At 41.6% G+C, this 23,250-nt stretch overlaps 1 protein-coding gene across 2 annotated transcripts in view; it reads right to left on the reverse strand.

Annotated features, from left to right (window-relative positions):
• Window positions 1-16,413, reverse strand: part of LOC306650352 (uncharacterized protein C3orf22) — a 275,416-nt gene extending 259,003 nt beyond the window's left edge. Inside the window, exon 1 of one of the 2 annotated variants that reach the window (XM_079122279.1) lies at window positions 16,139-16,413. The gene's annotated coding sequence lies outside the window, so the exon portion shown is untranslated. The remainder of the gene's footprint in view (window positions 1-16,138) is intronic. The other variant, XM_079122282.1, reaches the window with a different exon arrangement.
• Between the last annotated feature and the right edge of the window lie 6,837 nt (window positions 16,414-23,250).

Below are 23,250 nucleotides of genomic sequence, written 5' to 3' on the forward strand. Positions count from 1 at the left end.
AAAAAACCTACCACCCACATGGACTCAGTAAAAAAGCGGGGGTTTCCATCCTTATATCAAATAAAGTGGACTTCAAGCCAAAGTTAGTCAGAAGGGATAAAGAAAGACATTTCATACTGCTTAAGGGAACCATAAATCAGGAAGACATAACGATAGTAAATATTTATGCCCCAAACAATGGTGCATCCCTGTACAGCAAACAAATCCTTCTCAATTTCAAGAATCACATAGACCACAACACAATAATTCTGGGTGACTTTAATGCACCACTGTCACCACTAGATAGATCTTCCAAACAAAATCCAACCAAAGAAACCATAGAACTCAATAACACAATCAATAACCTAGACTTAATAGACATATAGAGAATAGTCCACCCATCAACCAGTGGATACACTTTCTTCTCAGCAGCACATGGAACCTTCTCGAAAATAGACCATATGTTATGCCACAAAGCAGCCCTTAGAAAATGCAAAAAAATAGAGATACTGCCTTGTGTTCTATCAGATTATAATGGACTGAGAGTAGAAATCAATGACAAAATAAAAAAAGGAAATTACTCCAACACTTGGAGACTAAATAATATGCTATTGAATAAAACATGGACAACAAAAAACATCAGGGAGGAGATAAAAAAATTCTTAGAGGTCAATGAGAATGATGATACAACATATCAAAATCTCTGGGACACTATGAAAGCGGTACTGAGAGGAAAATTCATTGCATGGAGAGTATTCCAGAAGAGAATGAAAAGTCAACAATTAAATGACCTAACATTACAGCTCAAAGCCCTAGAAAAAGAAGAACAGAATAACAGCAAAAGTAGTAGAAGACAGGAAATAATTAAAATCAGAGCTGAAATCAATGAAATTGAAACAAAAGAAACTATTCAAAAATTGACATAACAAAAAGTTGGTTCTTTGAGAAAGTAAACAAAATAGATAAACCCTTAGCCACACTAACAAAGAGAAGGAGAGAGAAAACTCAAATTACTAAAATACATGATGCAAAAGGAAATATCACAACAGACACCACTGAGATACAGAACATAATGAGAAGCTACTTTGAAAATCTGTATTCCAACAAAATAGAAACTACTGAAGACATTGACAAATTTCTAGAAACATATGCTCCTCCCACTCTGAACCAGGAGGACATACACAATTTAAACAGATCAATATCAAGCAATGAAATAGAAGAAGCCATTACGAATCTACCATCCAAGAAAAGCCCAGGACCAGATGGATTCTCAGCCGAGTTCTACAAGACCTTCAAAGAAGAACCCATTCCAATACTTCTCAAAGTATTCCAGGAAATAGAAAAGGAGGGTACCCTACCAAACTCATTCTATGAAGCTAGTATCACCCTCATACCCAAACCAGGAAAAGACACATCAAGGAAAGAAAATTTTATACCAACATCCTTGATGAATATAGATGCAAAGATCCTTAACAAAATATTGGGAAACTGTATCCAAAAACATATTAAGAAAATTGTGCACCACGATCAAGTGGGGTTCATTCCTGGAATGCAAGGATGGTTCAACATTCGTAAATCAATAAACGTAATCCATCATGTCAATAGACTTAAGGATAAGAATCATATGGTTATTTCAATTGACACAGAAAAAGCATTTGACAAAATACAACACCCCTTTGTGCTCAAAACACTAAAAAAAATAGGGATAGTAGGAACATACCTGAACATTGTAAAGGCTATTTATGCTAAGCCCATGGCCAACATCATTCTTAATGGAGAAAAACTGAAACCATTCCCTTTAAAAATGGGAACAAGACAGGGATGTCCTCTTCCACCACTTCTATTCAATATTGTCCTCGAAACTCTAGCCAGAGCAATTAGGCAGACTAAAGAAATTAAAGGGATACGAATAGAAAAAGAGGAACTTAAGCTGTCACTATTTGGGGATGACATGATTCTATATTTAGAGGATCCAAAAACCTCCTCCAGAAAACTTCTAGACCTCTTCAATGAATTCAGCAAAATAGCAGGCTATAAAATCAACACACGGAAATCCACAGTATTTTTATATGCAAGTGACGAAACAGCTGAAAGGGAAATGAGGAAAACAAAACTCATTTGCAATAGCCTCAAAAAAAAATAAAATACTTGGACATCAATCTAACCAAAGAGGTAAAAGATCTGTACAATGAAAACTACACAACACTGAAGAAAGAAATTAAGGAAGACCTTAGAAGATGGAAAGATCTGCCATGTTCTTGGATTAGGCAGAATTAATATTGTCAAAATGGCCATACTACCAAAAGTGCTATACAGATTCAATGCAATTCCAATTAAAAACTCAATGACGTACCTCACAGAAATAGAGCAAGCAATCATGAAATTCATCTGGAAGAATAAGAAACCTAGAATAGCTAAAGCAATCCTTAGCAGGAAGAATGAAACAGGGGGTATTCACAATACCAGAACTTCAACTATTCTACAAAGCAATAGTAACAAAAACAGCATGGTATTGGCACCAAAATAGACAGGTAGGTCAATGGTACAGAATAGAGGACACGGACACAAACCCAAATAAATACAATTTTCTCATACTAGACAAAGGTGCCAAAAATATGCAATGGAGAAAAGATAGCCTCTTCAACAAATGGTGCTGGGAAAACTGGAAATCCATATGCAACAGGATGAAATTAAACCCCTATCTCTCACCCTGCACAAAACTCAACTCACAATGGATCAAGGACCTTGAAATCAGACCAGAGACCCTGCATCTTATAGAAGAAAATGTAGTTGCACATCTTCACCTTGTTGGCTTAGGATCAGACTTCCTTAATAGGACTCCCATAGCACAAGAAATAAAAGCAAGAATCAATAACTGGGATAGATTCAAACTAAATAGCTTTCTCTCAGCAAAGAAAACTATCAGCAATGCAAAGAGAGAGCCTACAGAGTGGGAGAGTATCTTTGCCACTCATACTTCAGCTAGAGCACTAATTTCCAGAATATATAAAGAATTCAAAAAAGTCTACACCAAGAATACAAATAACCCAATCAACAAATGGGCTAAGGAAATGAACAGACACTTCACAGAAGAAGATGTACAAGCAATCAACAGATATATGAAAAAATGTACACTATCTTTAGTAATAAGAGAATTGCAAATCAAAACTATACTAAGATTCCATCTCACCCCAATTAGAATGGCGATTATCAAGAACACAAGCAACAATAGGTGTTGGCGAGGATGTGGGGAAAAAGGTACACTCATACATTCCTGGTGGGACTGAAAATTAGTGCAACCACTCTGGAAAGCAGTGTGGAGATTCCTTAGAAAACTTGGAATGGACCTACCATTTGACCCAGCTATCCCACTCCTTGGCCTATACCCATAGGACTTAAAATTAGCATACTACAGAGATACAGCCACATCAATGTTCATAGCTGCTCAATTCACAACAGCCAGACTATGGAACCAACCTAGATGCCCTTCAATTGATGAATGGATAAAGAAACTGTGGCATATTTATACAATGGAATATTACTCAGTTATAAAGAATAATAAAATTATGGCATTTGCAGGCAAATGGATGAAATTGGAGCATATCATGTTAAGTGAGATAAGCCAATGTGAAAAATCCAAAAGAGGAATGATCTCATGATAAGCGGATGATGACACTTAATGGGGGGTAGGAGGGGGACAAGAATGAAGGAGGGACTGTATAGAGGGAAAAGAGAGGTCAGAGGGGTGGGGGGAAGGAAAAATATATACCAAAATGAATCAAACATCATTACTCTATGTAAATATATGAATGTGCAAATGGTATACTGTTACTCCATGTACAAACTGAAACAACATGTATCCCATTTGTTTACAATAAAAATAAATTAAAATTAAAAAACCTCCTACAACCCTATGGTTGGGGCTGATCTCTCAGTAGCCATTGTTTGGATGATGTGTGACAGTCAGTCAGTCAATTAATAAAGAGTGAAATTTGGGCTTTTTGGTGGCGATCAATCTGTTCTTAAGTTGCACCCCACAACAAAATGAAGAATGAAAAGAGACAAGATTAATGGACACAAATATTCTTTCAATTCAGGTATAGGAAACAATGTGCCCTGGTGTTCTGAAAAACAGAAAAGGAAACCACCAGCAGTTTCACTTGTTTTTTTAATATTTCATGGGAAGGAGACATCACAACCACTGTCCTCTTACTTGGAATTTGATAATGGACAGAGCACAAACTATATACTTAAACCATTAATTTTTAATTTCGGTTATTAAATGTACAAGAATGATTTTATGAGAAACTACTGTACATGCTTGTGGTGATGTGAGGTTGCTCTCATTGCCCTCTGGAGTACATAAAATTATTTTTTTAATTTCTCACAGTATGGAAGCCACAGAAGAAAGAAGCAAAGCTGAGTATCTTAATTAAAATGTGAACAGGGAAATTGATTACCTCTCATTATTTTTATAGAAGTAAGTTAGATATAAAACAGGAGATAGCATAGATAGCATATGTAACTTGAGTACAGTTACAACTTGCTGATTAAAATTAGATAGATTTCTGAAATAATTGACATTTACTCTGGAGAACAGTGACAACTTTCTATGTCTCAATCATGTAGATCATGAGTGGTTCTTGATGGTAAATAGAAAGGAGATTCTGAAGCAGATTAATCTTTACTACTGTGTCAAGTGAACTGTCACTAAAAAAAAACAACACTTTATGAACTACATGTAGATGATGGAACATAGGCTATATAATTTATGAAGACAAAATATGGAATGATATTTGCCAGAAAGTGAGGAAGAGGTCCAGTAGGGAATTTCTGTGTGATGGATACAGATAAAATATATGAAGGAGAAAAAGTGCTAGAGATGGTGCAGAATATAGGTGCAGAAAAGTTGGATTTGCTCAATGCCACTGACCTGTATTCCTAAAAATGGGTAAATGGTAGATTTTATTTTAATCTTTTAATGAAATGTTTCAATGACCTTATAGTTAATGGTGGAAAAAACTTTCTCTGAAATTACAAAGGAAAGTAAAAGGGTTTTAAACTTGCCAAAATATAATTTTCCAATGATTTGAAAATATCTCAGCAAAACTGTGCCAAACAAGCTGTGCTCAGTGGCACGTGACTATAATTTCAGGGGCTCTGGAGGCTGATGTAGGAGTATTGTGAGTTCTAAGCCAGTGTCATCAAATTACTGAGAAGCTCTCTCTAAATTAAATATTTAAAAAGGGCCAGGGATGTGGCTCAGTAGTCAGGGGGTTGTACATTCAATCCCTGGTACCAAAAAACAAAAAAACAAAACAAAACAAAGGAAAACTGTGGGTAACAGTAATTTGATGGTGATTCCCTGAAGCTCCCTGTCTCATTTACAATTTTTATTAAGAAGTAAGAGAGGTTTCTGGTATGAATTCTATTTAGTGCCACATAGACCATTTATTACAATTTGGCCCCCTTTTTTTAGTTGTGGTTTCTGTATATTCACATATTAACCCCTTTCCATATCCATTGTTTGTATATATTTCCTCCCATTCGGTAAGTTCCCTATTCATTCTACTCATTATATCTTTTCAATAAAAGTTGTTATATTTTTATCTAGTTCTATTTATCTATTGTATTTTTGTTCCCTTTCCTTCATATTATTATATCCAAGAAATCTTTGCCCAGTCCAACATCATTGAACATTCCTCCTATGCTTCTGTAAGGGTCTTATAGAGTTAGCACTTAAGCTTTGGTGTTTGATCAACTTGGAGTTATTGTCTGTGAATTTTATAAGTAATGGCCCAACTTCATTGTTTGCTTTCAGATATCCAGGTTTCTCAGCACTATTTGTTGGAAGGAGTGTCCTTTCCCCTTTGAAAGGTCTGACATCCGTGACCAAAATCATTTGATTATTTCTGTGAGGGTTTTCATCTGGATTCTCCATTGTATTAGTCAGTCTTTAAGCTACTACTACACTCATTTGTTTTATCTATCTTTTGAATAAGTTTTGAAATCTAGAAATGTAAGATGTCCAAACATGCCCTGTGTCTTCAAAATTATTTTGGCATCATTTAGAAAACTACATGTATGCCAGAATGGATTATTCTACTTTGGGGAAATAATTCAGTGGGATTTTGATAGGGAGTATAGATAACTTTGGATATTGTTGATGTCTTAGCAATAGTAATTGCTCCAATGATGAACACATCATTTATTTCTATTTATTTGAGTCTTCTTTAAATATTCCACATTGAAAACATCAAGATGGCTGACTAGAGGGGGTGACATGCTATCCCCCCAAAAATGTATGAAAATATAATAAGCAATTACTAGTCAAAGGGAGTGCAGGAGGGAAAGTGCTAGAGGGTAGTGGGGAAGTGGAAGAGACACTGTGTATCCTGAAGATCCCTGATGGACTCACGAAGAAGGTAACAAGTCACCTACCACTCTGTCCCCATATCAAGGTCAGTTCAGAAGAAAAAGGGATACTGGCATATTGCAATGACAAAAAGAAAAAAGGCAGGCCCACAGCAACCCCATTAATGCCATGGACACCTAAAGTCTCTGCTGCTGGAAAATCCTGCAGGCCCCCAGGTCCCAAGTAGTTTAGGGAGCTGCTAGGGAATCTGCAACACTGAAGTAATACAGAACCGAAGCCCAGCCCTTGCAGTCCTCCCGCCACCCGTGATGCTACCAGTAGAGCAAGTGCATCAAGGGATGGAAATGCAAGGTCCTGGGGAATGAGAATGGGCACACTATGTTATGTGCACAAGTGAATACGGTATCATCAATCCCTCAATTATGTGGAATTATTATGCATCAATCAAAAAACAGGGAACTCATCATCACCAGATGAGTCTCACAAGACATGCTTGAGATTTCTCTGTCTAGAAGCAAAGGAATGATAGTAATCACCACAGAATTATTTGAAATTAGGTCTGTGAACAATTTGGAGTTACTTTTTTTTTGGTTTTTACAGGGTGAGATAGAGATCAGGGTCAAGTTTCAATCTTTGTTATATGAATATTCATCTTACCAAGCACCACTCACTGAAAAGATGATCCTTTCTATGATGTGTTTAGAGCAGCCTTTTTGTGAATCCATTGTCTATGTATTATAGATGTATGGATTTACTTCTGGGATCTCCATTGTGATATAGAAGATATAAACAGATATATAAATAAAGATATAAAAACATATATATACATACATATGCATATAAACATGCACATACAGAATGGTATTGACATAAAATATTTTGTATATATAATATATATAGTATATATTTTAAACATATACACACATATTTTGTTTACTCATATATATAATCCTATATAATATATAATTATATATAAACATATATGTACATATATATGTTTGTGTGTGTGTGTATATATTTGTATATATATGTATGTATGTGTTTTTCATGCCAATACCACCCTCTTTGTGGACCTAAATGCAGACCTGAAAATATGTAACTTAGAGAAGAAAATGGGAAATCTTTCAGGATGATGGTTCCGTACAGATAATGATTTTCAGAATCTATTTCAAAAACACAGGAAATAGAAGTAGAAATAGTGCAAGGGGGATAACACCAAACTCAAAACCTTCTGCACAGCAAAGGAAACAGTAAACTGAGTGAAGACACAACCCACAGAATGGAAGAAGATATTGGGGAACTAATGGGTGATTTTAAAATGCATTTTTACCACTGGATAGATTCTTCAAACAAAAACTAAACAAAGAAGTATTAGAAATAAATAATAGAATCAGTAACTTTGAGTCAACAGACATATATAGTGTATTTCATCCATCAATGACTGAATATACTTCCTTCTAAGCAGCACACAGATCCTTCTCTAAAATAGACCATCTCTTAGGCCACAAAGCAAATCTTAGCAAATACAAAAATATAGGGATAATACCACGCAGTCTATCAGATCATAGTGAAATAAAATTAGAAATTGACAATAACATAAAAATAGAAACTACTTTAACATCTGGAGACAGAATGCCCATTGAATGACCAACAGATATCAGAAGAAATCAGGGATCAATTAAAAATTCTTAGAGGTAAGTAAGAATATTGACACAACACACCAAAACATCTGGGACACTACCAAGGCAGTTCTAAGAGGAAAGTTCATTGCATGGCATTCCAAATAAATAACCTAACATTGCATCTCGAAGGCTTGTAGGTCATGGACTTCCATTTTGTTCCAGGATTTGTAAAACTTTACATAGTTTTGTGTAAATTGCTTAGGAATTATGCAGAATTTCTGTTTCTTTCAGAGGAAATGTATGTCTTTAATTTCTCCATTCATGGAGATGAAGGATGATCACTTGGGTCCCCAACACAGTGGAATATAGCTCAGGTTCTGCCTGAGCTTCAAGTATGTTCCATCTGCCTGCTATCACCTCAACCCCAGCCTTGGATATGCCTCTGTTTTACTATTTTGCTTCATGTGCACTTTCATGTGATGCATAGCTTGAATCCAGATATTTGCAGTATGGAAATCATGGAGCACATGAGAAGTTACATCAGGAAACCAGGTGATCCATGTGGGAATGGAGTGGGGAAGAGGGCACCCACCAGACAATGTAGAGAGAGGATCTTCAGAGCCACAGCAGGCACTGGGAATCTCTCACCCAAGAATCAAGACAGAACAATCCATGGAGTGGGTACGGGATAATTTGAACATCCGATAAAAGTGAGAAAAGCTGGGCTGTCTACATGATTGGCATGCACTTTTTTGTCAAGAATACCTAGAGGAGATGTTGAGCCTCACTCTCCCCAGATGGCTATTATCCAGAATAAATTCCACCAAGGGGAAGGTGAAATATTTCACTGGGGACTTCATAGTCCAGGGCCTCCCTGTGGATCTTGTCACCTCTCAAGAGACACTAAAATTACAGGCTGCAGAGACATGAGCTCACAACACCCTTTCTTTAAAACTATGCAGGTTATTCTCAGCTGCACCAATTGTCCCTCATCCACCCAGGTGAGTGCCTCTGTTCCACATCTGAAGCGAGTTAGTGTATGGGGCTTCTAGGAGGAGGTTGGCAGGGGACAAATTGGTCTTTTAGTGAGGTTTTTGGTAGCTTGAGAAGAAAACCAGCTCTAACCACTATACTCAACCAGACAGCTGTGCTCTGTAAAATGCAATGAAGGAAATCTTTCTAAGTTATGTCATCCATTAAATTTGAAACAAAATTATTTTTCCATAGGAAATGTCAATTACTTCAGATTTCTGCTTGATTTTCATCAATCAGTTGTAACAGTACTCAAGTTACATATGCTATCTATGCTATCTTATATTTTACATGTTATTTACTCCCATAAAAATATTCAGGGAAATACTAAGTTTCCCTGTTCACTTTTTATTTGAAAACTCAGCATTGCTTACTTCATCTTTCTGAAAAAAAAATAGAACTATTATTGATATGTGACTTCTATAATTTGGGGAATTAAAAAATAATTCTACTTGCTCCAGAAGGTAATAGGGTAACTTCACATTACTGCAAGCATCTATTGTAGGTTCCTATAAAATCTTTCCTGTTCTACATTTAACAAATTGAAAATTAATGGTGTAAGTCCAAAGCATGTGCTCTGCCCACTATCAAATTTCAAGGGAGAAGTCAGTGATCCCGAAGTTAGCTTCACATGAAATATTAAAAAGAGACGTGAACCTGCTGGTGAATACATTTCTCTTGCTCCAAAAGACCTTGGGATATAATTTGCAACAGCCGGGTAGGAAGGATATTTATGTCCATTAATATTTTCTCTTTTCATTATTCATTTAAAAATTCTTCTTCTCAATTTCCTAATAATGAATGTTTCTGAAAGGCGTTTTGCTAGGAAGAATGTTTAGGCAAGTTGTACCTCATCTTCAGGTGTGTATGTTTGGTTTTTCTTAAGTACATCTTTCCATGCACATGCATTTACAGAAAAAAAATAAGTGTAACACTATCTCCTTTTCTTCTTACTAAAGAAAACTGGACTGGGCTCATGCCATTATTCAGTTTATCATGGAAACAGATTCTCTTGCAGGTATGTTTGAATTTTCTAGTAATGACAGGTTCGAGTCTGTGATGAAACACCTTTGTAGTTTCTGGTTGATGTTAGAAATGTAATTTTTCTTCTAATGTTTCTGAAGACAGATATTAAAATATTGTTAGCCTCTAGCTGCCAGTGCAAACCCTGAGATGTTCTTATCCTTCAGATTTGCAGAAACAATGGATTATAATCAGCCAGATACTTTAGGATTAGATGTGGTTTATTTGCCCAAATCTTCTCCAGGATTTTCTCCTCCTGTTATGTTGTGCAACTTAAGATCAGACCAATCACCACTGAGAAGTCCAAATTTGAGAGTCCTCATTAAGCAGGCTGGCTGACTGTCTCACACAATGCCCCAAAAAATGGCCACTGGGAGAACAGCCCTGACCATAGGTCTGTAGGGGTCCTTATACCAAAAATTACATTAATCATAAGTGTCTGTTGCTATGATTGGAAATTACACATTAACATCATGAGATCTTCGACAGAGGGGGAAGTGTGTCAAGATGACCCTTACCTAGGTACAAACTAAAGAATGGTTGCTAACATCCACACAATCACTCTTCACATGATACATTGTTTAGTAGCAATAGGAATCAAAAGAGAGCAATTCTTTACTACATAGGAGTTGCCATTGTATATTATTAAACATGTCACACCAAGTAACTGATGATGGGCACAGAGGCGGGGTGTTCCCATGGGAGAAGCTTATCTCCTACATAACATGGAGTATCAGAGAAAAATGGAGTCTGTTTAGTCATTTCCTTTAGAGTCTGACCTAGAACATTCTCATGGAGTCAGATCTGTCAGCCCATCGCACTCCACATTCCTGTAGTATGTGTGTGCCACACACCATGGCTCCTGCTTGTTGATGGCTCTGCCCTCCCTGATGTGCAAGCTGTTTCTCCCAAGTGTCCCTCATAGCTTCCCAGCTTGGCCTGGATCACAAAATATAGCTTGGTGCCCAATTTCCCCTCAGTCACAAACCCAAATAAAGCAGGACCAGTCTGACCTTCCAGATCTCATTTGTCCATCCTCAGCATCAATTCCACGTGTGATCCACTGAGGTGATTTTCTTTCACCTTTTCACCTTCCCAAACCCGGCCATTCTCTAGGAGTCACGATATTCCACTTTAGGTTCTATGCTTTTTCTAAAACCTATCTCTAGTTACTAGCTGGCAAATATGGCAACAAAACAGAGATTTCTGTGGTCACACCTGAGGAAAATGCAGCTTTGCAGAACGAGCTCATCCACATCTCAGAGAGCACCATTGCTAATTCCCTCACTGTCATTTCATATCATCCTCCTTGGTCATTAAAGGGAATCTCTACTGTCTGTTCTCCTTCAACTCACATTCTGCCGTAACTCATCCAATAGTGTCCCTCACCACCTGGGGACACTTTTCCAATGAGACTCTCAGGGAACTCTGCAGTGTCAAATCCAATGGTCCCCTCTTGCCCACTTTCTAAATGGTCTGGAGCACATGGAGACCCCACTTTTATTATTTATACCCTCTCCCCTCAGAAATCCATGTCTTTACATTTAGCTTGTTTTCCATCTCACAAACTCCCTTATATCTGATGGTGCCCCCCTTACTCCACCTCTTGCTCATTTTCTGAGTGGTCTTCAGAACATGGGGATTCACCTGCTTTAGGAAGTCAAATGCTCTCAAAAATCCAGAGTGATACATTTATCTAGTTTTCTACGCCCTGTCTGGAGGCCCGTCCTCTTTCTCCTGCATAGATTTCTCTTCTGCTCCATTTTTACATGTAGATGTGAACCAGGCCTCAGAGGCTCCACATACTTCACCATGTGCATGCTCTTACTAACTGGCCACACTTGGTCACATAGTCCTAAGTACCATGGGCTCTAATCTCACCTGCAAGCCTGTCCACATGAATATCTAACAGGCATTGAAGATGTAACAATGGTAAACACAAGCTTTCTCCAAAAGCCTCATTTTCAGTCCCATGTCTCCTATCTGATCTGTACAGTAGAGGAATCACTAACACCCTCAATTTTAAAAGCCAGAAATTCAAGAACCATCTTAGAATAAACTTCAGCAAGCCTAGTTTAATCTCCAGTAGAAATCATATATTACACATCCATATATTACATAGTCAGGACAACATTTTATACAATATACTTTTATTTTATTTTATTTTATTGGTACTGGGAATTGAAACCAGGGCTAGTTAAACACTGAGTCATATTGTCAGCCCTTTTTAAGTTTTTAATTTAGAGGCAGGGTCTTGCTAAGTTCCTAAGGGCCTACTTAAGTTTCTGAGCAGGCTTTGAACTCACTGTTCTCTGGCCTCAGCCTCCTGCCCCACTGGGATGACAGGGTTGTGCCACCATGCCGGGTACAATATATATTCTTTTGAAACACATGTGCACAGGGGCAAGTTCTGCTAGGTGCTCACAAATCTTTACATAAGACTACAGTTCCCAGTATCACTCATCTTCTTTAAGGACCATGTGACTGAGATCTGGGTTTTGGATATAGAAAAGGTTTTTTGTCCTTCAGCTGAGGAGCTCACTTGGGGAGCAAATGTCCTACTAAATCTTCCTTCCAAGCAGGGAATGAAGATTTGAAACCAACTACCTTTTGGGTCCAGAACCTGAGACACCTTTCAGGGCAGCTGTGCCCAGCCCAATACCAAACTCATCAGACTGGGCAGCTGAGGAGAGAGAAACTTTTTTATGTTAAGTAACCGAGATGTGGGTGCTTTTCTTCCATGTGCTCTAACAGTGACCACCATAAACCACATGCAGAGACTGAGCCACTGAGAAGACAGACCCCCCTCTGAAGGTCATTGGACTGGTGGGGTGGACACAGTGAGCTTCAGTACAGTCTGCAGTGAATTGTTTTAAACATGGTTAAGAAATAAGTCTTTCAGGCACAGGAAAATGAATTAAAAGACAATGCCTGCCTTCCCCTCCTCTTCCAGCTGAAGCACACTCAGTACCTCAGTCAACAGACACTCACCAGCACCCGTCAGTCACGTGCACCAGGCACCTGGAGGCCGATGTCTTGTGTTCTCTGCCTTCAGCAGCTCCATGGTCTCACCATTCTTCCCAGCCTGACCACTCTTCACCAGTAATTCTGCCATAATCACAAGCTCACATGCTGCAGATGGACTTATCCAGTGTCCAAGGTGGTCTCGTTTTCTCTGTGTGTCCAAATCTAGCAAAAGAGACAGAAAACAACAGGCCACTGCATCATGGGTCAAATGGCAAAGTGCTCACTGCTGGGAGCAGAGGGGGAGGCTCAGGTGAGGAAGGCTGGCTCAAGGTGGGTCTGAAAGCCTGAGCAGGAGTCACCTAGAGCACCACAGGAAGGGAAGGCACCAGCAAGCCAGAGGCACACCCACCTGCAGGGGACAGAGGGCTGGAATGACATTTTGCTCTCCAGGTGCTGATGCCTTTAGTTTGGTAGAGACCCAGGGTGTGTGTGGGGTGGACAGGCTCCTCTGTGAGTTTGACCTTGACCCACACAACTGACACAGCCCAGTGCTTAACATGCCCTGGGATGCCTGAGCAAGAATCAAGTGGGGCTGAAACACAATCAAGGTCAACTCAAACTGTGACCTCAAATGCACGTTTGGGTCCATGAGGAGGGAGGGACCTTTTCCACAGCACCCCAATCCGTTGTGTGCTCTAACAGGAACCCTGTCTTTCCTGGCCCAGGAGCAAGTCTTCAAATGTATTTTACACATCTGGCTGACCTCTCCCAACACCATGAAGCAGAGATCATCAGCACCATCTTACAAATGAAGAAACTGAGGTGGAGACATCGAAAAGACCAAAGCCTGGAGGAGACACCCCTAAAATGAACTCTCAGGTCCCAGAGATTTCCTCTGGGCCTGGATTTCTGGAAGACCCCAACAAAACTCAGAGGCATTTGCCCCATGACAATCTTTAATTCATCTGAATAAACAGAGGCTCCATATATACAAGTGATTTACAATACATCACATGGCCACACATTTATATTTTAAAAGCAGAGGTAAGCCAGGTGTGTTGGTGTACGCTTGTAATCCCACCAGCTCAGGGGTCTGAGGCACAGGGATTGTGAATTCAAACCCAGCCTCACCAACTTAGAGAGACCCTCTTTCAAATTAAAATATTAAAAAAAGGCTGGGGATGTGGCTCTGTAGGTAAGCATTCCTAGGTTCAATCGCTGTTACAAAAAGAAAACAAAAAATGTGAGGTTAAAAAAAAACATTATTTTAATCATTTCAATATTGTCCTCACCCTAAAAGGTTGTCTTTGCAGAAATCTCATCTATGAAATGTTTCATGTTCCTTTGCGCCCTGCTACCTGAAACCAGGTGACATGCACCATTTTTGTTTTGGATGCAGTTGCACTTTATGGTCCCTCCTAGGATAGCGAGGAGTACAGAGGCTCACACAATTGAGTTAAAAGAATTTTTTTTTGATAAATCAGAGGAGAAGAGTTGGTTTTTAAGTAGTATTAGCATTGGTAGAAAAGTAATGGGACACTTCGGGTGGGGTTTGGGGGAGAATGGGACTCTTTCTGATTGAACTCTATTTCTTGGCTTAAGAAAATCAGAGCCCAGCAAAGACAAGGAAATGCCCCCAACATTGGCAAAGTTTCTAGAAGCATCTCAGTAATGACGGTTGCAGGAAGAGGTCATGGCTGAATTCAGACCCTAATCTCACTTGGAAATCTAATTATGTGTTTTACTCTCCAAGAAGATGATGGACCTAAAACACTCTGGGTAGAGAGTGTAATAATACTCCCTTTCATAGTGGGACAATTAATTCAGTACATAAAATCCACTGAGTTATACTAAAAGTAATGGCTGCTTTTAAGATTTAATATTAAAAGTCTTTCCAGTAACCAAGCCAGTGAACAGGTAAATCAAAACTGATGGGTTTCAGTTTTTTAATGTTGTTTTTATTTGATGATGAACTTTCATTTAATTTATTTATTTCTATGTGGTGCTGAGAATCCAACCCAGTGCCTCACAGAGGCTAGCCAAGTGCTCTCTACCACGGAGCCACAACCCCAGCCTTTTGGTCAGTTTTAAGTACACTTTTAGCGCCACCTACTGTCTGAAAAAGAGCTTAACACTTTATTTTTTCAATTTTGTTTGCGTTGTAGGTGGTCACAATACCTTTAATTTTATTTTTATGTGGTGCCAACGACTGAACCCAGGGCCTCACGCATGCTGGGCGAGCTCTCTACCACTGAACCACCACCCCAGACCCAGCTTAGCTCTTCTAACAATGAAAATATATTACATTAAGCACAGGTCGTGCCAGGAGGCATGTGTTGACAGGTGTTCATGAAAGTTTGGGGGATTCATGGGGATGAACCTGGAGAAGAACGTCCAGCTTCTGAAGGAGGCCTTGATCTCATCGGTAGGAAAGGGAAGCCAGGTAACCTGATGGTGTGTCTTAGAAAAATCCAGCAGTGGAAAATTCGCCATGGATCTATCAGATCAGATGCGTAAAGGAGCTGGGTCCCAGTTCGTGCCTGAGAGTTCTGGCGCCATCTAGTGTCTAACGACATTTTGCCTGAATTCTTGGGATAGATGAAAGGCACAGCAGCCCCTTCCAGAAGGGCAGCAGGGATTCCTGGCTGATTTGTTTTATTTGTGTTCTGTTTAGAACCCAGCCTGGCACATGATGATTTTTAACTTAAAAGGCGAATATTTTCCCACAGGTAGGTCTTCATGAGACACTGTCTAAACCCTGGTCCCCACCCCACCCCTTGCTCACCCGTCCTTTAGAGAATCACGAGGCTGGGCTTGGCCTCCAGCCAGCCTGAGAGGCAGGCGTCCCTCCTGGTCCTGCTTTGCAGATTCAGCGAGTCCCCAGGGTCTGGGTCGAGGCCGCCTCCCCAGGAAGCCCCTGCCCATGGGCGAGTGAGGGGCCCTGAGGGATCCGGACCAGGCTGCAGTGAGTGACAGCCGGCCACACGCTTACACTCTGGACTCCAGGCCTCACCGTCTACACAGCAGGCACCGGGATGAGTCCCTGTGAACACGCTGGGGCAAAGGTCACTCCCAGAACCAAGTCTCTCAGGCGACATCCCCACGACCCCTCCCAGAAGCCCCACGGACCCCAACCTACCTGAATTCACGGAAGTCCACAGCAGGCCGGTGAGAGGGAGAGACTAAGGCTTTCCCGTCCTCAGCCTCCCTCCATGGCCTCCTTGTGAAGTGGGAAACTGAAGCCCCGAGGGAGCAGCCTCGGAGGTCACATTTCGGGCCGCGGAAACCAAAGGGACCTGCTCCCCGCTGGGTCCACACGACTTCTGACAGGATTTCTAGACACCGGCGCCTCTACCAGCTCCTTCGCCTCCTGAGGACGCACCCGCCTCGCTCTCAGCTCCCCAGGGAAGCTCCTCATTCTGGCGCTGAGCTCACCTGAGGAGCTCTGGGCGGGGCGCGCCTCCAACGTGCTTCCGCCAGCCCCGCCCCGCCAGCCCCGCCCCGCCAGCCCCGCCCCGCCAGCCCCGCTGGCTCCGCCCCTCCAGCTCCGCCAATTAGACGGGTCCTACTTGCTTCCCTAGGCCCCGCCCCACCCGCTCCTCCTAGGGGTTGGGCTCCACTCAGTCTGGAGTTTGGCTCCGCCCGCCAGCCCCTCTGGCTCCGCCCCTCAAGCTCTGCCCATTAGCCAGGCCATACTTGCTTCCCTAGGCCCCGCGCCAACCACTACTCCTAAGGGTTGGGCTCCACTCAGTCTGGGGTTTGGCTCCGCCCACTAGCTCCGCCCATTCTTTGGCCTCCACTTGCTCCCCGAAGCCCCGCCCCACTCGCTTCCGCCCATCACTTTGTCTCCACACAGCTCCACTTGCTAACCCTGACAGGCAGACAACAATGCTTCTCACTGACTTGTCAGTGACCCTCCCACATCAGAATGGACTGGGAAAGCAGTCCCTTGCTCACGGTCACCCGGGTAGAGATGGGAGATGAAGTTGGGAGTCTGCCTTTCTACTGCTGCCAGTTTTCATCCCAAAGCAGGGAGGGAAGCCTAACGCTGTGGTCCCCCTGGATGATTCCAGGATGCGTGGGGGGTTTCACACAGGAAGCATCAGGGTCTAGACTCCTTGTTGGTGTACCCTACTGATCCTTGCTCTGGGATGAGGCTTTAGAGGTGTCCAAACTTCTCATTCTACCAGGGGGAAAGGTGGAGGCTGGAGAGAGCAAAGCGCTTACCCAGGATGCCAGAGCAAGTTGGCCAGAGACTCGATCTCACTACTGCCACCCATTGGCTCTCTAAGGAAGGCCATCGCCATCTGATGGATACTCATTGGAAATACACATGCTCCAGTAATATCCCGGATGGGCTGCATCTGAACTGAGGGAGTGGTGAGCCCTGTGACTGTGTAACTTTGCATATGCTGAACAATACCACACAGCACACTAAAATATGTTTAAGATGTTAGAGTTCATGGGTACATCATGGAAAGAAGGAAAAATGAAAAGAAAGAAGAGACCATGGTTGATGAGCCAAGACTAGTTTTATGGTTTGCAATCATTGCATGAGATATTCTGTTGCAGCAGTCAGGATGGCTATGATGTGTAAAGAAAGGTGACCGTTACTTTTGAAGATATGCTCTGTTGGGAGCGAAAAATGGTTCATTCTCCCCCGTACTGAAACCAGTATGGGTGTTGCTCCAAGGATAAGAGTCAGAGCTACTGTGTGGAATAGGCACTCCCTCAGGAAAGTATGCAAGCGAGTGGAAGTCAGCATCACTAGCAGATGTTGGTGCTCCCAGTTTTGTGGCAGCCTTATGCACAGCAGCCAAGAAGTAAAGGTACCTGATGCCACAGACAGACAGGTGGTTACGGAAACTGTGACACCTTATGTAGTCTTTTAAAAGAGGGAAAGCCCGCCATTATCCACAACATGGATGAATCTGGAGGGCGATATTGTAATAATTGCAGAAAAATGCAGGTTTCATGGTTCCATTTAAAGAGTGCATCTAAATATTCATATTCATGGAAATAGAGTGGCATGCTGATTGCTTTGGGTTAGCAGGAAAAGGTCTTTGCCCTTAAATGGGTATAAAGTTTCGGTTTTATCTGAGCTCTGCTGTGTCACATTGTGTTTATGCTTAACAGTCCAACACTGTGCACTAAAATGTTTTTAAGGATGTAGAGTTCATGGTTACTTCATGGGAGCAAGAAAACCCTGACTTAAAAGAAATATGACTTTAATCATCCCAATATTTCCTCCACCCTAATAGGTTGTATTTGTAGGAAACTCATCTATGAAGTGTGGCATGTTCCTTTGTGCCCTGCTAGCAGAGATCAGGTGAAATTCACTATTTTTATTTTGGATGCAATTTCTTTTTATGATCCCTCCTAAGATAACAAGGAGTACACAGGCTCACACAATTAAAAGAAACAAAAATTTCTGAGAAACCAGAGCAGAAAAGCAGAATAGCTGATTTTTATGTAATATTAACTTTGGTAGAAAATAAAGATACTCTTCCAGGTTGGATCCTTGTGATACAATTCTATTTCTTGGCTTATGAAAATCAGATCAAAGCAAAGATAAGGAATGCCCCCAACAATGTCATGGATTCCAGAAGCATCCCAGTAATGACAGTTGTAGGAAGAGGCCATGGCTGAATTCAGGCCCTTATCTCCCTTGAGAATCTAATTGTGTGTTTTGCTCTTCAAGAAGATGATGGACCCAAAACTCGCTGGATGGAGAGTGCAATAATATTCCCTTTATTATCAGGAAAATTAATTTTATGCATAAATCTCATTGAGTTGTGGTAAAAATAGTTGCTGTTCTTAGACAAATACTGAAGTAACCAAGCCAGTAAACAGGTAGCCCAAGGTTTCAGGCTTCTGTGAAATTTTTAAGTACAGTCTGGTGTCTAATGAGAATCTCAGTACCTCTAACAAGGGGGGGAAATTACATTAAGCACAGGGAGTAGGTGGTGGGATGAATTGACAGGTGTCCTTGGAACTGTAGACAAAGGTCACCTCCTAAAAGAGATCTTTATCTCGCAGTAATGAAAGGGTGCTGGGGCAGCTCAGTGACATGAAAAGAAGTGTGTTGTGGCATAATTAAGCAGTGGAAACATCCCCATAGATTTTATCACTAGATCAGATGCCTAAAGGAGCCAGCGCCTGTTTAGTGACAGTACGCTTCTGGCGCCACCTGTTCAGTGCCTGAATTCTTGGGCCGGACCAATGGAACAGCAGGGAAGCATGGATTCCTGGATGACTTGTTTTTATCTCTGTCTTGTCTAGAACAGAGCCTGCTATATAATAGTTTTTACTTTAAAAGAAAAAAAAAGGATATTTTCCAAATGTAAGTCTTCATGTTAACACTGTCCAAACACTGGTCCCCAGCCCATCCATTGCTAAACTGTCTTTTAGAGAATCACGAAACTGGGTTTGGTCTCACACCAGCCTGAGAGGCAGGCTTCTTGTCCTGCTTTTCAGGTGTAGCAAGACCCCAAGGTCGCCCCTGGCAGGGTCAAGAACACCTCCCCATCTACGTTTCTCTCACTTCCCAGGCGCCAGGAAACCCTGCCTGTGGGTGAATGAGGGGCACTGTGGAACCTAAACCAGGCTGCAGTGAGTGACATTCCGCCACATGCTTGTCCTCTCTGAACCTTCAGGTCTCACCATCTACACAGCAGGCACCAGGAGAAATCTCTGTGAACATGCTCAGACACTGGTCTCTCCCCAAAACCAAAGTCTCTAAGGTGACATTCCCCAGGACCCCTCCCAGAAACCCCAAGAGCCCAACTCTCCTGAATACAGGAAAGTCCACAGCATCCAGCATCCTAAGAGAGGGAGGGACTCTGGAAGGCTGTGCCCGGTGTACTCAGCCTTCCTCCATTGCCTTATTGTGTAAGTGGGAAACTAAGGTCCCAGTGAAACAGAAACTGAGGTAAAAGTTTGGACTTCAAGAGCCCAAGAACCCTGCTTCCTGCTGGGTCCACAGGATTTCCAGATATATGTGCCTCTGCCATCTCCCTTCATCTTCTGAGGACTCACCCACCCTGCTCTTGCTCACCTGCTTGGCATCTCATTTCTGTGCTGAGTTATCCTGGGCGGAGCCCACCTTTCACCTGCTTCCCCTGTTCTGATCCTGTCCAGCGCTCCTGTGCCTTGGGCTCCTCTCAGTCGCGCTAGGCTCCGCCCATTCTCTGGGAAACAGTTGCTCAGCAAACACCGCCACGCCCACTGCTTCTGGGTTGGCTTCCGCACGAGCGCTCAGCCCATCACTTCTGCTCCAACCAGCTCCCTGTGCTAAGCCTGCCAGGCAGACAACAATGCTTCTCTCTGACTTTTCGGTGACCCTCCCACACCAGAATAAACTTGGAAAGGAGTTCCTTGCTCTAGGTCACCTGGGTAGAGATGGGAGATGAAATTGGGAGTCTCCTTTTCTTTAGCTTCCAGTTTGCATCCCCAAAGCAGAGAGGGAAGCCTGCCACTGTGGTCCCCCTGGTTGCTTCCTGGGTTTACTTGAGGTTTCGCAGAGGAAACACCAAGGTCTAGATGCCTTGTGGCATACCGGGACTCAGGTATGATCCTGGCTCTGGGATCCTGCCAGCAGGGAATATGGAGGCCAGATAGAGCAAGGCACTTACCTGGAATTCCAGAGACTCACGTGATCTCACTTCTGTCTCCCACCCGCTCTCTAAAGAGGGCCACTACCATCTCCTGGACACCTGTTAGAAGTACACCCCAGATGACCTGCATCTGAATGGGGAGCGGGAAGCCCTGTGGATGTTAACAAAGCCTATTCCTGGGGATTCCAATGCCAGCAAAGCAAACCACAAAATACACATGTGCACCGACACACACTCACACAAACACTGGAGTTCTTAGTGTAAAATGACTATCCAATGGCCTCAACTCACTTCCCTGTGAAATCCTCTTTATCTGGTGGCCTATTCATGGGCTCACAAGAGAGCCCACAAGATCCTCCAAAACTGGCAGGGATTTTTTTTTTCTAAATGTGGGGCTCAGGGAGGCTCCTTGAAGGGGAAAATGGCTCATGACTGCTTCTCTAGCACACAGTGGTGCTTTAAATGCTATTTATACCATTGCTTAACTATATGCTTCCTAAAACTGCCTGTATTCGCATATGCTATTCTGAATTCAGCAGGTCCTCCATAAAATATTTGTTTTCAAAATGTTGGATTCATGTTAAGCTGGAAACAATTTTAAAATTCTCATTCTCAAGCCTTGAGTGTATCCTTCTGGAATCCTGAAGATCTGTAGACCTCTTTTCTGAAGACACAGACTCAGTGTTGGAACACCTAGTCCCCTATCTGACCTGCTAATATCAAGGTGCCTTCATCACTAAGAACTGTGGAGGCCTTCCTTCCCCGTCTCTGCTCCTCTGACCTCCTGTCAATTCTCCACTGCTCTGGAGACTATTTCCCAGTCATAGTCGCCCCACATGCAAGGGGCTCGTCTTAGAAGAAAGGAGTAGCTCTCCCTGAACAGTTGGTGCATTGTTGGCAACTATTCAGTGGAGATGACACGGGAATTTACACACACTGTAGTTTTATGGGGCCCTAAATAAGAATGGGGTCCTGTCATGTGAAATAAAATGGATGTACCTGCAAGAATTTCTTATGTAAAATATGCCAGACACAGAAAGACAATTACTGCATGTCCTCTCTCCTATGTAGATGATAATGAAAAAAGTCAAAAGTTAATGAATATGAAATTAAAATAAACAGCGGTTGAGGAGGAGTGGGGGGAAAATTAACAGTGATCAGTGAATTCTGCACGTATATATGGAAATGTCACACTGAACCCCATCTACATGTATGATGAATATGTGTTCACAAAATAATTTAAAAGCACATGAACTTTAATAACTTATTTGTACACTATAATGCAAATGAAAATAATAAAATCTGATCACTCTACAAAAACTAACAACCACAAATACAAACAATATTCCTCTGTAGGAAGAAAGGAACAAAGCATATACTAAAATATACAAAGGATACGATGCCAGAAACAATTAGGAGGACAAGTGTAAGTTGTAATAGTTATCAATAATAACCTGGAATATAAGTGCATAGGCTGTATAGTTTCATATTTCACATGAGACCTAAATACATTAAATATATAAATCATTCCAAATTAACTGATATAATGACTAAGATCAAATAACTCTAAAATTGATGATAGTGCTAATATTAAGGAATAAAGTTTTATAAACTAAAATGATGAATTGCTTTTCAAAAATAAAGAGCTTATGTAGTCAAAACCATAAAGAATTTTTAGATCTGTGGCTAAAGGCCACAGATATGTTGGTATGGATATGTTGTGATTGCAGAGCCAAACTAACTCAGATGAAAACAAAAACAGTTTTTGGAAGTAAACTCTACATTGAACAATGCTTACTCAATGTCTGCACATAAGGGAAAAGAACTAAACTCATAAATGCTCTATAAGTAAACTGTAGCAAACTGTGTTAAAAAATGCATAGACTGTAACTATGCTGTAATAGACTGATGTCTGCATATACATATATTGCTAATTCCAGTTATGATTGATGTGTAAGCATTTTTAATTGTCTTGTTTTTAAAAATAATTTGATCATAACATACATGTAGAAAAGTAAAAAAAAACCAACAACTGTACAGGTCTATGACTGTGTCGGACATGTGGTCCTCAAGCCAGTGGTGACAACAGTACTCAAAGTGCACATCCTCCAGGGTCTAGTAAATCATCTAATTGTAGAACGTGCCCTTCCCTGGTGCATATAGAGCCTGCTGAAGCCGAAGGCCTCATCTGAGAACTCACAGTGTACTTGGTGGGTTGTGGTACTGGAGCCCATCCCATCCTGTGCTCCGGTGTGCACCTGGCTCACCCAGAGTAAGGGGAAGTCCTTAAGCAGCTCCTGGGACAGCAAGTACCAGGCACCACCTGATCAGTACAACTGCAGCCTCTGCCACTCTCAAAGGTCATGGCTGCCTTCCCTGGGTCCTTATTTCTAACAACACTGGCACCTGATATGAGTAATCATGCATCCTCCAGGAGGTTGAGGAGACTCCCTCCTCAGAGACAGAACTGATCTCTTCCTGCAGTGGCCTTAGAGTGGGGAGGAAACCTGCAATTCCTGAGGCCATTCGGACCCAATGTCAACAGTGGATGCACAATACAGGAAAAGGGCCCAAGTGAAGAAGGGACCAGGTACCTCCAGGTAACTTAATGCACAGATCAAGGTAGGAAAATCTA

The sequence above is a fragment of the Sciurus vulgaris genome, assembly GCF_902686455.1.
Source record: "Sciurus vulgaris genome assembly, chromosome: 19".
Taxonomy (NCBI): Eukaryota; Metazoa; Chordata; class Mammalia; order Rodentia; family Sciuridae; genus Sciurus; species Sciurus vulgaris.